The sequence below is a fragment of the Lepidothrix coronata genome, unplaced genomic scaffold, assembly GCF_001604755.1.
Source record: "Lepidothrix coronata isolate B3197 unplaced genomic scaffold, Lepidothrix_coronata-1.0 Scaffold25, whole genome shotgun sequence".
Taxonomy (NCBI): Eukaryota; Metazoa; Chordata; class Aves; order Passeriformes; family Pipridae; genus Lepidothrix; species Lepidothrix coronata.
Window position 1 is genome coordinate 6,148,095 of NW_016690205.1, and position 18,936 is coordinate 6,167,030.

The following is an 18,936-nucleotide window of genomic DNA, read 5'->3' on the forward strand; positions in this document are numbered from 1 at the left end:
TCTTCACGGTTTGGTTCTGGACCTTGTGCTCCATCTGCCCCAGGCAATGGGATTTGGTGCTCAGTGAATTCATTGCAATGTTTGAATCTGAGCACAAACCAGACAAGCTTCTGAATACCTGAGCTTGGACAGATGAGATCTTAACTTATAAGGAACAATATTTCACTCAAAAATTTAAATGACTATATTTATTCACTTAAGAGGACTCTGCATGTGCCCTTTTAGTGCCCCAAGCACAAGGCTTGGACTCAGGACCCCCAGGCTCCCATTTCCCCTGTCCCAGGAGCCTCCAGCCCAGCCAGGATCCACTGAGCACATCCCTGGCCTGGGGACATGAGGTGCTGATGCTCAAGGAGGCTCAGGGGGAACCTTGTCACCTTCTACAACTCCCTGACAGGAGGGTGGATCCAGGTAGGGGTCAGAGTCTGCTCCCAGGGAACAAGGGACAGGACAAGAGGGAATGGCCTCAAGCTGTGCCAGGGGAGCTTTAGGTTGGACACTGGGAAAATTTCTCCATGAAAGGTTTGTCCAGCCCTGGCACAGCTGCCCAGGGCAGGGGTGGAGTCCCCATCCCTGGAGGGATTTAAAAGCCGTGTAGATGTGACACTTGGGAACATGGGTTAGTCATGCTCTTGGCAGTGCTGGGGGCTTTTCCAACCTGAACAATTTTGTGATTCTTTGATTCTGTGATTTTATGTGTGCAGCACCCACAGGGCTCCCTCAAAATGCACACACTCGGGTGTGGAGAAGTAGATTGGTTAAGAAATTACTGGGTTTGGTTTTTTTCAGCTCCTGGGGAGGGCAGGCTGGGGCTGCAGGGGCTGTGCCAGGTGCTGCTCACTGCTTCATCAGGAAGAGAATGGAAGCTCAGGTGGGTGCAATAATTACAGCCAGGATTTATTTGGTGACTCTTACATGCCTGGGGCTCTTTAGGATTGCTCCAGGTGGTGGGTTTTCTCCTTGTACACAAGAAAACTTGTGCAGGTGGAGGCTTCTCCACGTGAATGATCCAGACCTGGAAGCAAGAAGAGTTTACCTGCCCTGGTGGGATGATTGGAGGTCTGCTGGGTTCCTCAAGGTAAGTAAACTAGGAAACATTGGAGCATCAATCTTGGATGTTTTAAAAGCACAATAACCTCTAAGTGTTGTGATGGTTTGTGTGCAGAAACTCTGAATTTTGGATTTATTGGTTGGGCAGTAAGTTGGCAGGATAGCTTTAACATGATAACCTTGTGGTGACATCCCCTCCCTGAAGCTGGTGGGAGCTCAACAATTCCCTTGGAGAGGAAACCTGAACCTCTGGGTCCTCAGACTCATTTTTGGGAGGAGTGGGAAGAGTACCCCTAGGTTTATGTAGCATGTGAAGTGGGCAGCTTGATGTGAGTGTCTGAGAGTACCAGAGCATGAAAAGTCTCTTGTCCAGCATTAATTTTGGATAGCGAGACCATGTGTAAGCTTACATTGATGACTCTGAGGAAAACAGCCCACGTGTGTACAATAATATTTTAGTTAACTTGCTCTGAGTTACTGCTTTGAGGCTGCTGTGAAGCTGGGAGGGGTTACTGGAAAGCCTAGAGGGATTTTGGGGTGGCTAGGTCTGTCTGTCACAGAGAGGAGCAAAAACCTCTCTGTGCCATTGCTCTTACCCACAGCAAACACTTAAACACTCCCCAAATCCAGAGGTTAAACATGGATTAATACACACAGGAAAGGCAAGTGGAGCAGGGAAATCAGAAAGCAAATTGTTGCTACTTTTTTCCTCTTCAGTGCCAAAAAAAAAAAAAAGGGCTGGGGGGGAGTTTTTTGCTGAGGCTGGTTTGCAAGATCACATGCCTGCAGCAGTGCTGTGGAGAGAACATCTCGTGGCTCTGAATGGTTCTGTTCTAGTCTGTGTCCACAAATACAGATTGGTATCTGCTCATTACAGCTGGAATCCCACAGGGATGTAAATGTAGGGCTATAATTTCATGGTGATGAAGCCAAAGTCAAGAAATATCTTTTCTGGGCATTGTAAGAAAACCAAAGCACCCATTGTGGGTCTCTTCTGGCAGAGCTCAGGAGGGCAGATACCCCAGGCCACTCTGACACCACAGCCTCCACTGCCAGCCCTGGCTGAGCTCTCCCAGCAAAGCCTCCTGCAGATCCCTTGGAAATTTCTGACTCAGAAATTAGCAATAGTGAAGTAAAATAAATCACCACAGTGAGATGAAATTACCTGATACAGAAATCAACTATATTGACTTGAAAGTAGCATTATAAATACCATTAAATTCAAAATAAGATTTTCATAATTGGGGAAATATAAAATTATGGAAATATAAAAGTAGGATGAGCAAAGCTGCCTATGGAAGGAAGTCGTGCCCTGAAACACTCAGGAAAAGTTCTAGAGAGAAATACTGGAGTCCATGTGTGTCCTTAGGCTGCTGCTGATTGTGGGATGGGTCCCTCCCTGTCTGATCCCTTGCACACAGGAGCATCACCTGATGCTGCTCAGCACTTGGTTTGCTCAGCTGAGACTGAGTAGCTCTGATTACTCCTCGTGTAAGCTGGTATTTAAAACTCCTGTGATGATTAAAAATAATATTGTGAACATTAAGGTGGGATCCACACTGTGAAAAAGGTGTGTGACTGGTGAAGGGAAAGTTCAGGATTTACCTTACTGAAAAAATAATGGAAGTGGGGAAAAGGATATTTATTTTCTCAGAGACTGGAACCAGGCACTGGCACAGGCTTGTGTTTTTGGTATGTCTTTACTCTCTAAAAAACGTGTTGATCGCAATAGCCCTAAATTGGCTGATGCCTGAAATGAGCTGGACATTACTGTGGAGAAATTATCTGCACTTTTAGAAGCTCTACTTGATTTGAATTTGAAAATAAGCTTAAACTTGAATGGATCTGCCTGATCCGGGTTGTTTGGTGTGCTAATTGTAGTCCTCCAGCCATAAGTCTTTAAAATATCTCTGCAGATGTACTAATAGATCCTGTTAGGGTAGTTAAAGTATGAAAACATTAGTCTTTAAAATATCATTCTGTCTCTTGCTGGAGTGAATTGAACTCGAGTGATGTTATCAGGCTTTGCAGCCCTGCCATCTACTGGCTGATTTTTTGTAAGGTGATTTGTGGGGTCTCAACTCGAAAAGTCCTCAGAGGGAGGTTTTAAACTTTTTAAACACCTAGAGGGGAGATTTGGACTAGATTTTAGGAGGAAATTAATCCCTATGAGAGTGGTGAGGCCCTGGCACAGGTTGCCCAGAGAAGCTGTGGCTGCCCCATCCCTGGAAGTGTTCAAGGCCAGGTTAGATGGCACTTGAAGCAACCTGGACTAGTGGAAGGTGTCCCTGCCTTTGGCAGGGGGTGGGACAGGATGATCTTGAAGGTTCTTTTCAACCCAAACCAGTCTGTGATTGTTTAACTAGGCTGTGGGTTCCATGCCCAGCCCAGCTGACCAGGACAAGCTGAGCTCCCTCCCGACTCTCCCCCCTCTCCCTCCTCCCCACTGGTGCAGGAACAGTTGTTCTCCTGGACTATTTTTAAGCCTGTGTGGACAGTGGGCTTAGTGAGCGCTCCCTCAGATCTCCTGTGTGCCCATCCCTGCCCTGGACAAAATGCCGCAGTGACAACACCACCCACGCACAGCTCTAAAGGTTATGTCTGCAGCTTGTCATCAGAGCTGCTCAGCACGCACTGGGGCTGGCATTCCCCCTTTTTCTGTCTTTGATTACTGTTTTTCCAGTGATTGGGAAGGTCAGTTGTCCCTGTGCTGTTTTACAGGTGCAGGGTTTGCTGAACTCGGTGGATGTTTTGTAAGAACAAAGATCCCACCAGGATGTGATTTATAGGAAAAGAGGTTTAAGGCAGAGGAAGCCATCCTGGGCTCTGCAGTGAGCATCTGCACACTGTCCAGGTGTCCAGGTGCACTGTCCCCTCCTCAAGCTTTTCCTTGCATGTACTGTCTGCTTTTAACAGATTCCTGCCTGGTCCCTGGTGGGATATCACGGTGCTTCAAAGAAGATGGAGCCCAGCACACCGAAGTCCTTGCTGAAGGAGGAAGCAATAATTCTTTATTTAAAAGAGATTACAGCTTGCTGCTGTAAATTACTGTATCTCTTGATTTGATCATGTGGGTAACGGCTCTGTGAGGGCTTAATATCAACTGGAGTCTTCTGCTGCACTGAGGAATCTGCTTGGGGTGGCAGCTGGGCCTGGGGCTGAGCAGGACCTTGGGGGGGGTGCAGGGCTGTTAAATTCAAACTCAGCCTTGCAGATAGGAAGCTGAGTCTCTACATGGCAGCAAGGGAGAGTCTGAACCTGCAGCTGTCCCTTGGCTGTGGAGCCTCAGAATCACAGAATTATTAAGGTTGGAAAAGCCCTCTCAGCCTATCAAGTCCACCCTGTGCCCGCTCCCCACCTTGTCACCCAGTCATTCCTTGGACACCTCCAGGGATGGGGACTCCACCACCTCCTTGGGCAGCCCCTTCCAATGTCTGAACACCCTTTCCAGGAAGAAATTCCTCCTTGTGTCCAACTTGAACCTCTCCTAGCACAGCTTGAGGTCATTTCCTCTCATCCTGTCCCTTGTTCCCTGGAAGCAGAGCCCAAACCCACCCCCTGGCTCCCTCCTCCTGTCAGGGAGTTGCAGAGAGTGAGAAGGTCCCCCCTGAGCCTCCTTATTTCCAGGCTGAGCCCCCCCAGCTCCCTCAGCCACTCCAGCCCCTTCCCCAGCTCCATTCCCTTCCCTGGACACACTCCAGCCCCTCAGCATCTTGCAGCGAGGGGACAGAACTGTATAGAGAACTCAAGGTGTGGCCTCAGCAGCACCAAATACAAAGGGACAATTGCTGTCCTGGCCCTGCTGCCACATGAATTTTGATACAAAAATAGCCTCTCCTTGGACTCCACTTCCTTTCACTCCGTTCTTTCTGAAGCTGCATATTGCTGTGTACTTTATTTTCCTTCTCTTAAGTCATAAATTAGCTGTTACAAGTGAAAGCTCTGTCTTCCAGCTGTAGGTGTTTGTTAAACTGGGCACTGAGATGTCTGTGATCCCTGTGCCTTTTTTCCCTAGAGATTAGCTGGTGGGAAAATTCCTGTGGGATCAATGATAGAGAATGCTTAAAAAAGGGCAACACTTCTCCCTGTTCCCTGTAATCTTGGCACCAGTGGGTTCCCCATGGGAAAGCCTTCCCCAGGAGCTGTTGGCTCCGGCAGTCCTGGAGCTCTCCCCGTTCCCCAGCTCTTACTGGAACAACTCTTTGCAACTGAGTGAAACACTGGTCCCACCAAAATCAATGTTATTGACTTCACAGCAACTGATGTATTAGCCCTGCTGAGTAACAGCTCTCAGCTCTCACCCTGAGAGATGCAATGGGAAAAGCTTTTAGTGGCTCCCACAGCCTGAGCTCCTGCCTGAGCCCAATTCTTTCTCTGCTGTGCCAGATACATCCCAAAAACGAGTCAGCTGTTGCTGAGGATGTGTGAGGCAGAGCAGATCCAAACTGCTTAAAAGATCAAGCCCTTGTTTGTTAAGGCTTAAAAATATCATCTCGCCAAGCACAGGCTGTAATTTCCTGGGCCTTATGGATGAGGATGCTCAGCCTTGGGAAACGGATGGTGCCACTGGAGCTTGGCCTCAAGTTTGACGTGGAGCATCGCCTGCAAACTGCTCTCAGTCACAACAGCACCAACCCAAGGGCTTCCTGCCATCAGTGTGAGCAGGGCCTGCCCTGGTGCTGGGTCAGGGCTGGGAAGGGACTGTCCAAAGAGCTCCCCAGTTGCTGTCCTGGCTCTCTTGTGTGTCTCTGCTGGGGGTAGTCTTTGGTGGCAGAAGTTATGTGACCTGGAAAAGGTGCATCTACCCAAATCTGCCCATTCTGTGCTCTTTCATAACAAACTTTGGCTGCCAGGGCAGTGAAGGGCCCTGTCGGTGCTTAGTCTGAGATGCTTTCAGAGTCAGCCAAAATAACCCACCTCAAAATCACAATTGTCAGTTCAAAAAGTTTAGTAGCTTTTGACTTCAACACTTAATTTCATTTTATTATTTTTTTTGGCTTCAGACAAATTTTCCTGCACAGTTTGTTGTGAGAACTCTGTGATAGGAGTGGTGGGAGCTCAGGGGGCATAGACGGGGGCACGGCACAACATCTCTTCTGGTGGGGCATCTCTGGATGTGCTTGGTGGCTTGTGGTCATCTGGTGATTGTACCCTTATTTATGTTGCTCACTTCCAGGGCACATGAATGCCCTCCCTGCCATGTCAGGCTGTGTGGTGCATGGGGTGGGCTCTGCCCGCGGGAGCTGCCACTCCTCTGGAGCTCCTAACCTCCCCCAGAAATTCCTGTAAACATCTGCCCATATTAGTAACATACTCCAGGCTTTTAATTGATCATGCTGCCTACCTGTGCTTGAAGGTTTTTTCCCAGGGTTTTCCCATAATAATGACTTCTAATGAAGCTGATTATGTCTCCCATAAGGAACAATAATAGATGAATGCGTTGTTCTTAAGGTACCTCTCTTCATGGAATGAGTTGTAACGAGCACTGTGTGGTGCTCCATGGAGCAGAGGGTGATCTGTGCCCAGCAGAGGCCTCTGCCCTTGGTATTCCAACTTCTGGGCTGGATTTGTGTTGCAAGAGATTACAGAATCACTGGTTTAGGTTGGAAGGGACCTTAAAGGCCATCTTGTTCCACCCCCTGCCATGGGCAAGGCACAGAATCCCAGAATATGCTGAGTTGGAAGGGACCCATAAGGGTAAAGTCCAACCCTTAGCCTTGAACAGGACCATCCCTAAGAGTCACATCATGTGCCTAAGAGTATCATCTAGCCCAGGTTGCTCCAAGGCCTGTCTAACCTGGCCTTGGACACTTCCAGGGATGGGGCAGCCACAGCTTCTCTGGGCAACCTGTGCCAGGGCCTCACCACCATCACTGATGTGCCTCACTGCTACAAGGTGCAAACTGAGGCAGTAAATGAGGTGTAAGCAACATGAGACATGTGGTGGTTTTTTCTACTTATTCTATAGGTCAAAAGGCATGTTTTCCCTCCTCATGTGTATTCCCAAATACTTTTGGCTCTAAAAGCATATAATCTCCTGCACAGTGGCCTATGCATGTTCCAACTCTAAATCCTCACGAAGTTGGGCTCATTTTCCTCCTTCAGTGTAGTGTTAACAAAGTATTCTATCGGAATAAGGCTGTGAAATGCAAATTCCAGCTTCCATAGTAGTTTGCTTATTACAAACTCATTAAAATGCGTAACCCAAAAACTCTCTCTCTCATTACAGAGCTCTGTGCTGTATCACTCCATACTATAAAGCAGCTGTGTGTTGGCTCTTTGATATTGGAAACCCTATTGTCATTAACCTCATTATGACAATACTCCTTTATGATATTTGAAGCTCGTGCCTTTCAAGGAGGATGCTGGAAGGATGATAATATTTGGCTGTTTTGCATAATGCAAAGTGAGGGGGGGAAATGGGCAGCAGGAGATGAGGAGACTTGGATTATTTATTAGTATCCTCAGGAACAACTGTGGTTGTGGAAGTTTAGACATCAGTAAATGCTTGTGCCTTTGACATGGATCTCTTGGCAGTGGAAATGGTGGCTCATGTAGGTTTTTAATCTTAAAATCTTCTGTTCTGTGGATAAATAATCTGAGAGTTTTGTGAGACCTGAGGTGTTTCCAGTGACAGGTTGGGAATTTCTGAGGGTGCAAACCCCACATGGACCATTTTCCCCTGACATGCCCTCAACTTACTAATTCTTCTAATCATGAAAACACTTTGTTTTTACCTTTTTTCCCTTGCTTTTTTTTTTTTTTACTTGACTTGGGACTGGAAGGAGATAAAGTTTTAGTTGGTGTTCAATGGGCAGGTACACCTTTGATCTGCACAACTGCAGTGTTTTCTATTTTAATTTCTTTCCTTGTTATCCTTGATGTTTCGTTTGTAACTGAGCTGAGTCTTTCATACAAACACAGTGATTTTTTGGGTAGCTGGTAATAAGTCAGAAACCATAGTTACATTATGAAGGGTTGACATAACCAGGTTTGGTTGGGATTCCTTTGGCATCTGCCAGCCCCATCCATCCAGGGCTCTTCTGACCACTGGTGTGAGAATGAGATGAGCTTTAAGGTTCTTCCCAAACCAAAGCATTCCAGCTGAGCTCAGCTTTTGTCCAGCTGCTGGTGTGGGACCTTCTTGAGTGTTTGATATGAGAGGACTCTGCAGTTGGGTCATTCCTGTCTGCACATGCAGTTATTCCTTCAGAAAACTTTAGGTACTTGCATTATGGCTTCATAACTGGCTTCATAACTTCATACCAGAGAGTTGGTAGAGTTTCCTTTCCTGGAGATGTTCAAAACCCACCTTGACATGATCCTATGCAGCATGCTCTTGGTGAACCTGCTTTGACAGGGGGTTGGACTAGGTGGTCTCCAGAGGCGTCTTCAACTCAACCACTCTGATTCTGTGCAGTGATAGGAGTGGTGTGGGTAGTGCTGCATTCTCTCCCTCTTCATAGCCTCAAGCCGCACCAGGGGAGGTTCAAGTTGAACATCAGGAGCATTTTCTTCCTGGAAAGGGTGGTCAGGCATTGGAAGGCAGTGCCCAGGGAGGTGGTGGAGTCGCAGTGCCTGGAGGTGTCCAAGGAATGACTGGATGTGGCACTCAGTGCTCTGGGCTGGGTGACAAAGGGGGAATCAGGCACAGAGTGGACTCTATGGGCTGGGAGGGCTTTTCCAACCCAAATGATTCTGTGATTTACCTTCCTTAATCAGCATTTATCCAAAGTTAAATATGATAAATGTCAAACTGGAGCAGGATTCAGGGCCTGGCATCACAGCCTGTGGGTGGGAGCAGCACTGAGCTTTTGCACTCGGGGTGATGGAAAGGGCAGCAAACCCCACCCAAATGGTGACATGTCCTTTCAGCTGGTGCCCAAACTTTGGTGATGCTTTGTTTACACTGCCTAAGTGATGCCTAATCTGCATGTCTGGTTGGGAATACCTCTTTTTCATCGAGTGCACTCCATTTTGGCTGGTGCATCTCTGGGGTGAATAACAAAGAGATTGCCAGTTGTCTGGAGGAGCAGCAGCTTTTGAATCACAAAAGAGCCCATTTTATCAGAAAATCTAATAATGTGCAACACTTCTGTAAACCAAACCCTGTGTGACTAGCTGGAACTTTGAAAAATTTTACAAGAAGCCGTGGGGACAATTAATCATAATAGAGGCAACTTTTATGCGATTTTCTGAACCAACATGCAATTACATAATTTTTACAAGAGAAAACAGGGTTGGGGGATGTTTTAGGGGAGGAGTTTTTGTGTACATAGCAGGAACAGTGTTTGTCCAATGAGCTGCTGCCCAGGACAGGGAAAATCAGTGTATTTAGTTCCCATTAGTGGCCTCAGCTCACATTAGAGAGAATAAATTTATCCTTTCCATGTCATTGTCTGGGATATGTCTTTGAGAAGAGTTTGGAGCAAACGTGCAGCACTTGCTGTATCTGTTCTGCACAGCAGCGACAGATCAATGATAAATCAGTGATTTTAAAAAATGTTAGACACTGGCATTAATGCAATTCAAAAGAGATTCTCCTGATGAAGCTTTGCCAAACTCACCTATCCTTATTTTGCTGGATTAGACATCAGATATGTTAACTGTATGTTACAGAAGTTCCTCAGGAGCCTGGCACAGTGATACTTCCAGGAAGGCAGTGGTGTAGAATCATAGAATTATTAAAGATGGAAAAGCCCTCCCAGCCCATTGAGTCCACCTTGTGCTCGATCCCCACCTTGTCACCCAGCCCTGAGTACTGAGTGCCACGTTCAGTCGTTCCTTGGACACCTCCAGGGATGGGGAATCCACTACCCCTCCCCAGGCAGCCCCTTCCAATATTTAAAAATCCTTTCCATGAGGAAATTCTTCCTGACGTCCAAAAATATGTAACTCATGAATTTGTTGATTGGGGTGTTTGTAGGGAGAGCTCTTTCCTGGTTGTTTCAATCTGATGCTGGTGGGCAGGAGAACTCGACCCTTGGACTGTCCCATCCCTATTTATCTCCTTGAGAAACACAAGTCAGTGCTAATACTGCAAGATCTGAGCAGCCTGGTCTTGTGGGAGGTGTCCCTGTTCATGGCAGGGGGTTGGACTGGGTGATCTTAAAGGTCCCTTTCAACCTGAACCAGTCAATGATCTGCTGATCATCCAGCTCTTCCATGGCTGTGGATTATCACTGCGTATTTCATAAATGAGCCACTGACCTCATAAGATATCCCAAACCGTCTCCCCTTACTAATTAATCTTGTACAAAATCACTTATTTGCACAAGGAATGGTTCCTGTGTCAGTCCGGGCTTCTGCCGAGTGCTCCTGCTCGTGGGGAGGGAGGGAAAGAGGGAGGGATGGCTTCTGCCTCGGGTATTCCTGAAAACATTCTTTCATTTTCTACATGAAGGTTAAATTCCAGCATTTCAAGTCTCTTTCTTCTCTCTTTCCTTTTTAGCAAAATCTGCTTAAATTTTGAAATAGGTTCTTGAACAACTCCAAAGGCTGTCCCTGGTGAATTCCTCCACCATTAAGGCTGCTCTTTACGGATGTTTCCCGTTCATTTTGGTGGAATGAAATGGCACTCTGTCTCTTACACGATAGGGAAAAGCAGCAGTAAACTGAAACTGAAACAGAAGTACAATCCACAAGGGAAGCACTACCACAGGTTTAATGTATTCCCATCAGAAATCACAAAAGTCTTTCAGGGTCTTATGTGTTTATCGTTAAACTTCCCCAGCCCCTGGATGGCTGAGGGCACCTGAATATTTTACATTTTGGTGTGTGTGTAGATGGTTTATAAGCAGATGCTGAAGGTGCAAGAACCTCTTTGCTTTTTACAAGCTCTGAGCTGGAACTGTTGGTGCTGCCAGGGAGGGACTCTGGGATGCTCAGAAATATTTTCAAGGGTTTGGAATTGATTTCTCATGGCATGTTGTAACACTGTGCAGGAAGGGCCTGGGCTTTTTGGGATGCAAGTGGTGCTGAAACAGCCCATGCCATGGTATGAGCGGTTATTTAATAGAATCACAGAATTTCCTGAGCTGGAAGGGACCCAGACAGACCATTAGTCCAACTCCTGACCCTTCACAGGACACCCCAACAATCCCACCCCATCCCTGAGAGTGTTGTCAAAACACTCCTTGAGCTCTGACAGTCTTGGGGCCATGCCCTGGGAAGCCTGTTCAGTGCCCAGCCACTCCCTGGGGGAAGAACCTTTTCCTAATATTCAACCTAACCCTCCTCTGACACAGCTCCAGCTGTTCCCTTTGGTCCTGTCACCAGAGACCTCGTGCACACTTCATTACACAAAACAATTATTTATTTCAACCCATGTTTTGCTTGGAATCTTCATGAACCATGAGCAGGTGAGCTGTGATTCCAGCTAGCCTCGTGTGTGGTGTTTGTCAGAGTACCAGCAGAACACACTCCTGAAAATGCTTTCTGCCTTGCTTTAAAAGGCAATTAGAAATGGTTATGTTTGTGCCTCCGCCGGGAGCCCAAGTTTTCAAATTGCTGAGGAGTTTTCCCTTATTTGATTTTTTTTTATTTTTTTCCCCCCTTCAGCCCTAGAGAATCTTCATAAAACAGCCAAGTGCTTAACTTTGAACTAGAAGGCAGGAAAAGTGGGCTGTGTGAAAGCCAGGTGGTGGTAATGTAGGCTCAATATTAAGTAATTTTATATTAAGAAATGCCAAAATAAGAAAATATGGAGAAAATCATCAGGTGAGCTGGGGATGGAGAGCTGATCCCTCCAGCGAACACCAGACAGGAGTTGGGGTGTAGGATTCCAAGTTTGATGCCCTCATTCTGGTCCTGCTGTTCCAGTTTATCTGTTGTCTTGCACTAAAAATTTGTCACCGAGTCTGCAATGGAAATACTTCCGTAATTGCCCGTATTATATGGATCATTGACCTTCAACAGTGGAGCTGCTGAAGCAACTGTCCATTTATCTGGAAAATTACCACATGGCAAGAGCACATTAGACTGTTTCCCTCTGTCTCCTCCAGCAAGTGCCTGGGTCTTTTAAGCTGCTGGACCACAGATCCCTGCACTTGGTCCTAAATGCAACTTTAGTGCTGGAATAGAGAAGGAAAAGGAGATATGACAGTCCATTTCCCAGTGCAGCACCTTGATCTGGTTTAACATTGTCAGAGAGCCAGAAAATACTGGGTTTGATCATTCAAGTTAAATATCAGCTTGAAAATGTAGATGTAAAAGTTGTAGGTCAGTGAAACACAGTCAGAGATGATGGGCAGCCTGCAGGAGCCAGTGCTGCTGCTGCAGCACATTGCCTAAAATGCATGATAAAAAAAGTGATAATAACATAATAAATGACAAATAAATCAAGTGTTGAGGCACCGGCTTGTGTTTGTCTGTGCCTGTGCTCCAGCCAGGAGCATTCCCAGAATCACGGCACACCAAATTCCAGCAATTCTGGTTTGAATGAACTTGCTGGTGGTTTTGGAGGGATCAAGGTTTTTATAGAATCCCAGATTGGTGTGGGTTGGAAGGGACCTTAAAGCTCACCCAGTCCCTCCCCTTGCCATGGGCAGGGACACCTTCCTCTAGACCATCCAACCTGGCCTTGGACGCTGCCAGGGATGGGACATTTTCCCCATGTTCTGTCTAGTTCAGTCACAGGAGGTTTGATCATACTTTGGGCTCCACAAGTGAAATTTTTGTGCAGAATTTTGTTCATTTTCAGCACTTTTGGGACATTAAAATTCATTTTTTGGCATAATTCTACTCAAAAACCTGTGTGTGTACAGCCCTGATTCCCATGGAATGGGGGCTGCTTGGGAGCTCCTGAGTCCAAATGAGTTTTGGGGGGAAAGTAAAACCCATTTGTTGTTTTGTTCAGAGAAATGCATTTATGGAAATTTATTTAGTTAATGAACTTCAGGTAAAGGGGGGGGGAAAACAAAACTTTTCAGCCACAGTTTCATAAAGTCACCCCAAAATCACTAAAATCCAGTATATTTTGTAGTAAATAATTATATTTTTTCATTCCCAAGTGTAGCTGCAGCTCTCTGCTCTGACTTTGTAAGCTGATGTTTACCAGGCAAAACAAAGGATAAAATTAGATGCTTGTTAAGTTTAGTTACACTTGTGTCTTATCTTGTAACTCTGTCTGAGTGTTTAAAAAAAGGCAAATGAATAAGCAGCTCACTGGTGCCCAAGGCCATGTGCTGTCCAACGCTGAGGATCCAGGGGCAGAGCATCCTCCTGTCACTAATCCTGAATGCTTAAAGGAAAGCATTTTATTAGAATCTATCTTAAAAACACAGGTTTATTGACCCTACCTCAAGCACTCACAATGCTTTGAGCTATAGACTACTCTAGATTAATAATCAATTTAAAAAGAAGCATTTCCCATTTTCCTTGGATCTTGCACAGTCTGGAAGCAGTTTTTGTTGGGATTATCCAGATAGATTATTCCTTTGCCTTACCCCATAATTTCCAGCACTTTCCCATGAGCACAACACCCCATAATAACCTCCCCTTATCACCTGGGCTAATTTTCTTCTATAAATATTTGTATTTTTACCCATATAACTGGTGGGAAGGTGCTGGAGGAATATGGAGGTGGTGGAGCAGATCCATTGGCGCTTCATTTCTTCCTTCTAGAAACTTTTGCTATTTTCAGCTTTGTTTTTTTTTTTTCCTCTCCAACTGAAATTTTATCCAAAACCTGAAAATTTTAAGTTAAAACACTTTAGTTGAAGATAACATTCCTCTAGAGCAGGTTAGGGAATCTCCTGGGTGTCACACAGTTGCTTGTGACCTGGGTTGGCCTCATCACCACTCTGGAACAGCACCCTTGGGTGGGGGAGGTGATTTGGGAGAGGGAGCTTGGATTTCCTGTACCTGACCCATGAGTTGCCAGGGAATAAAGCAGTGACCCTTCTGTGTGTGTATTTCCTTTCTTAATCCCATATTTAAACTTTGTGCTCAAGCTCCAGGATAATTTTAGCAATAGAAAAAAATCAAGTCTATCTTTTAAAAGCTGAGTAACTTGTGAACATAGTTTATAGTTAATAGTTTTCAATGAGCTCTTTCAGAGCTCATATGGAAAGTTTGGAGATTTATTTTTAAATATTATAATTAGTTGTAATTTAATCTGTCCCCTAAGCAAATGCCTTGAAACACATCTCTGGTATTCCTCTCATTTCCCATGATTTATCTTATCCCAGGATAAGCCAGGATCAGGTATGGAAATGTTACCTGCAGACCCCTCTTCATTAAGCAGCTGCTCACTTCACAGTCTACTGTGACTTTAGATGTTGCTACAAATCAATATATTCTTAATTTTTATACTCTGTCTTTTCCAGCACAGGCTCCCTCCACTCTGTTGTTCCATTTATCTCTGTTGATCCTGTGTTGGAGGCACAACACAGAGACCCCAGGAGATGGGCAACAGCAGCGGGAATTGCCCTGAGGGGCTTGTTTTGGCTGGGAACTGGGATCAGCACAGCCAGGGTGAGTTAGTGGAAGGCAGAGGGTTGTGACAAAGCATTAGTGTGAGATTTTGTGGGAACTTGGAGCAAAAGGAAAATATTTCACCACAGGATAAACTTTAAGGGGAATGTAGTGAAGTTGTTTGAGGCCAGGTTGGACAGGGCTTGGAGCAACCTGGGAGAGTGGAAGGTGTCTCTGCCCATGGCAAGGGGTGGAACTGGGTGGTCTTTAAGGTCTCTCCCAACCCAAACCAGTCTGTGATTCCATGATGATGATGAAGGTGGGACAAAGGAAGGAAGTTCCCCTTTAGCTACAGATTCTCCAGACCATGGAAGGGATGGGCCAAGCAACAAATGGGGGCTGAGCTTTGTTCCCAGTGACAAGTAAATGTGATATTTGGGTAAACCTGTTGTTTTCAGACTTGCATCAGTATGAGCAGCCTCTCTAAAAGCCAGGGACAGTGTCCTGGCCAGGAACTGGAGTGGGACAGGTGCAGGGAAGAGGGGTAGTTTGGCCAAGGACCCAACAGTCACCACTCCTCCCCCTGTCTTGTGGTGTTACAGTGGTGAGGCCACGTCTGGTACGACCGAGAGAGCTACAAACACAGAGCTCTTTAAACATTCCTGTATTTGAGAATCTATGGAAAACTGCAATTTATCTCTCGCAGGCAATCTCTAAATATTTGCATTTTGCTCAGTAGCTGCACAGAACATGGTTGAGAGCAGGATCAGGCCACAGGCAGCCTTTGTTTTGTTAGTGAGAGGAGTTTGGAACAGGCTTCATTTTCACTCTATAAGCCTCTCTGTGATCTGCCTCGTGCATCTGTTTCCCCTTGATCTCGCTGTGTGACTGACAGCTACTTTACACCAGCATTATCTGTCAAAACATTATTTAATGGAATCCCTTCTAGAAGGAGTTTTTGTTATTATTAGAAATCAAAATGCGGCGATAATTGAATCCCTTTATATTCCCTGTGTAATGCAAGGAGTAAGACATATTCACACCTAAGGGGAAAACACATCTGGATTTCCTCTTTGCCCCAAGACCGAGAGCTCTCCCTTTCCCTGGCACAGCTTTGATTCGCCGCAGCTCGGAGGGAGAGGAAATTTGCAGTGTGTGCATCTCATCTGAGGGAAACAATGCCATACATCCACTGATTTTTTTATTTTTTTTTTTTTTTGCTATAGGAATCACATTAAATAAATATATAGCGAGCTGCAGTGTCACAACAAGTAGATGTACAATTACGAAGACAAAATACCCCAAGGAAATCAACACAAGGCTTATTAATATCCAGGCCTGCAGAAGACAACTGTCAGACAATTGGTCAACAAGGTACATGGTATCTGTTAGATACTGACTAACCCATTATGATCTTTATGAAGTGTCCTTTTGGGGGTCTAGATCTTCAAATATGAGTTGGAAGACCCTTTTCTTTTATTAGTTGCTAAGCTCTTTATACTTTTACCATATTGCGGCAGGTTAGAAGTCTGAGCTTTATTGTCTTATGTTATTGAAAATCCAGATTCCCGCAGCCTTCTCCCTCAGGTCAAGATTTGTCTGAGAATACATTCTCATTTCTCCATGTACAAAGGCTGTCTGGAGAGAGGCAGAAAAAGATTATGACTGTAATATACTTAAATCCAATTTATTTGCCTGACTAGAAACTTCCACACTTCACAATTGCTTCCTACAGAAGATTTTGTATTTAATTCCTTCATCGCAGTAAGGAGCAGGAATGATCTTAGTCCTCCAACAGGTATATGCTCCACACACACCTGAGCCAGAGGAAGGAGAGATGATGAAAATAGCAAATGGACACTTGTTTTGCATGTTTGCAGTTTATTTTTGCTTAAGGATAATGAGTTGCAAAGAGATCTCTAAATAACCTCTGCAGAGCTGGTGTTTGAGAGCACTGAGGGGGTTCTGAGCATCACCTGTGAAGTGCTCAATGTAGACATTTTGCTCAGTAACTTCATTCTCGTGCTCCTCTCTTAGTTCTTGGTTTGAGAGGACTCGTTAAGCTACTGAGGTCACTCACCAGGTTGCTGGGGCTATTTTAAACCTTCATTTGAGAAGGCTTGAAAAGCCCTGGCTCGGGTTTCCTACACCCTTTCCCTAAGCAGAGGTGGCACTAAACCCTTTCTGCCTGGCTCCCAGCACTGACCAAGGGAAACATGGACAGTCTATAACACTGCAGGCCATTTAGGGCCTCACCAACCCATTTATTTAGGGGAAAAATATAAAATGGGATCAAAAGATGCTTTGAAAAGTGCAGTGCTCACCTTAGCGCTGCACGTGGAGGGCTGTGGCTGAGAGCCTTGACTGTCCATAACCCTGTCCAGGGCTTGGGATGCTTGTAGAGAGTTGATAAACCACCATGAAGAGATCAGTAAAGCTATTTATTGTGGCACCACCTCCTGCTTGCCTTGAATTTAGCATGTGATCTGTAGCAGTGGTTTGGGCTCACTGTTTGGGCAGGGCAATGCCAAAAAGTGTCAGAAAGGAGACTTTCTTCACAGTTACCAGAACAAAAATATGCAAAACACTCTGAAGGTGCAAAATAGGAGCTGCCTCTGTCTCCTAGATTTTTCCATGACTCGGGGCAATACATATTTCATAAGACTGAAAAAAAGCCTAAAACATGGTTAACTCACTCTGGGACAGCTGTTTATTTAGGAATATGCTGCAGTTGTGTTTTTAGCTAAGAAGAGCTCTCAGTTTAGTCCTAACAGAGACAAGCATAATTCCCCCAGAAAGTGCCATGGCACAGATCACTTTGGGGCAGCCAGACCAGATAAAGATCTTTGTCACAGCAAAATTTATTCAGTTGCTCCCAAACTTCCACAGCTGGTAAAATCCAGCACGTGGATCTGTGGCTTGTGTTTTCCACGAACGTTGTTCTTTCACCCCCTGAGCTGGAAACCTTTAATTCTCTTCCCAGTGTTCCCAGCACTGTCTCTGTGCTGGAGTTTTGCACGGCCACAGTGCTGGATTTTTTCATTTTCCTCCCAATCTTAGGAACAAATTTTCCTTTTCAAAGTCTTCACCCTGTGGGGCTCTAAAATCATAACAATTAATGCTGGCAAAGACTCCTGAAGCCACCTAAGCCATCCCTCCTAGGGCAGGATTGCTGGAGCAGGCAAAGAAATTAACGGAGAGGGGAAGCACGGGAAGCAGGCAGGTACCTCCTCCAAAGCTAAAGCTGGGGTAAAAAGTTGAAATAATTTAAAAGAGCTGCTTGAGGGGAGGTGGCAGAACTGCTCTGTCACCTGAGTGTTTGATGGTTACTCTGCAAGCTGTTGAAATCACTAATTTGTCCTAATTTTAACTTTTATTTTAACATTTGCTTTTTTTCCTTATTTTTACTTTTTTGTAGCAACAAGGGGTGATGGAACAGATTTACAGTATTCAGTGTTCCTCACCCTTCCAGAGGCGTTAAGTGGCTCTAAATGCATATGAAATATGTGTGCTGGGTTCCTCGCCTGCTCAGCAATGTGTTCTTCCTACGTTACTAATTGCTAGCAGGAAAAATAGGAGGAATTTGTTTACCAGCTTCCTGCATAATATTCAGACATCTGGAGCTGCTAGGTCTGGATGGCATTCCTGGGGGAGAGAACATACATCAAGGACAATTAGACAACTGGGGAACTGCAGCCTAAAGGGAATTTGCCCAAACATGGGAAACAGCTCCGTGATGGGCGCGACAGCTCTGGCTGAGCCCGGCGTTCGCCCCGGCACCCACTCACTTCCCTGGGCTTTTCTGCTCTTCCTCCTCTCCCTGGTGCAGTTTTTCCCTGCTCTGTTTGTCATCTTGGCAGTGCTGGGTGGATGGTTGGACTCAATGATCATAGAGGACTTTTCCTAAATTATTCCACGATGTCTGACCTCCTGTTTTTTGCTGTCTGCAGGTGCATTGTCCCCATCGCTGGCCCTTATTCCTATGCAAATTTTCCCAAAGCAGGGATAGTACCCTCAGGAAAACTAATTTTTGTGAAACTTAACTGCACCAGTGTCACTTAGGGATGTTTTATACTATGTTTAGGGAGAGTAAATACATATGTTACACACTCTGACTGTGTGAGCTCTCCCTACTTCTGTCTCCTGTCACAGAGCTGCAGGTACAAACTCTTTTTTGTGGCTTCCTCTGGGCTTGTGGCACTTCTCAAAAATCTGGGGGCCACCACATGAGAAACAGGGAGCAACAGTTCCCTTGGGGTTGCTCCTCATCTGTGACACAGATGGGTTATCGATGATTTTCTCTGTTCTTATTTAACAGCTCGAGATCAGCTGAGACAGACGGTGTGGATTGATTGAAATCAGCCAAGTAACTGCTTTTAATCGTGATTTAAATCAAAAAGTGAGAAACCTTGGTTTAACTAATTGATTTTTAAATTTGCTTTGCATTTGTGCTTTTTCAGTTTTCTAAAT

At 45.4% G+C, this 18,936-nt stretch overlaps 1 long non-coding RNA gene across 1 annotated transcript; it reads left to right on the top strand.

Moving 5' to 3' along the window:
• Positions 1-14,236: 14,236 nt before the first annotated feature.
• On the top strand, positions 14,237-18,936 carry LOC108494525. Its single transcript, XR_001873885.1, has 4 exons — positions 14,237-14,256; positions 14,379-14,526; positions 15,693-15,840; positions 18,785-18,936. It is a non-coding gene; the product is annotated as an uncharacterized LOC108494525 (long non-coding RNA).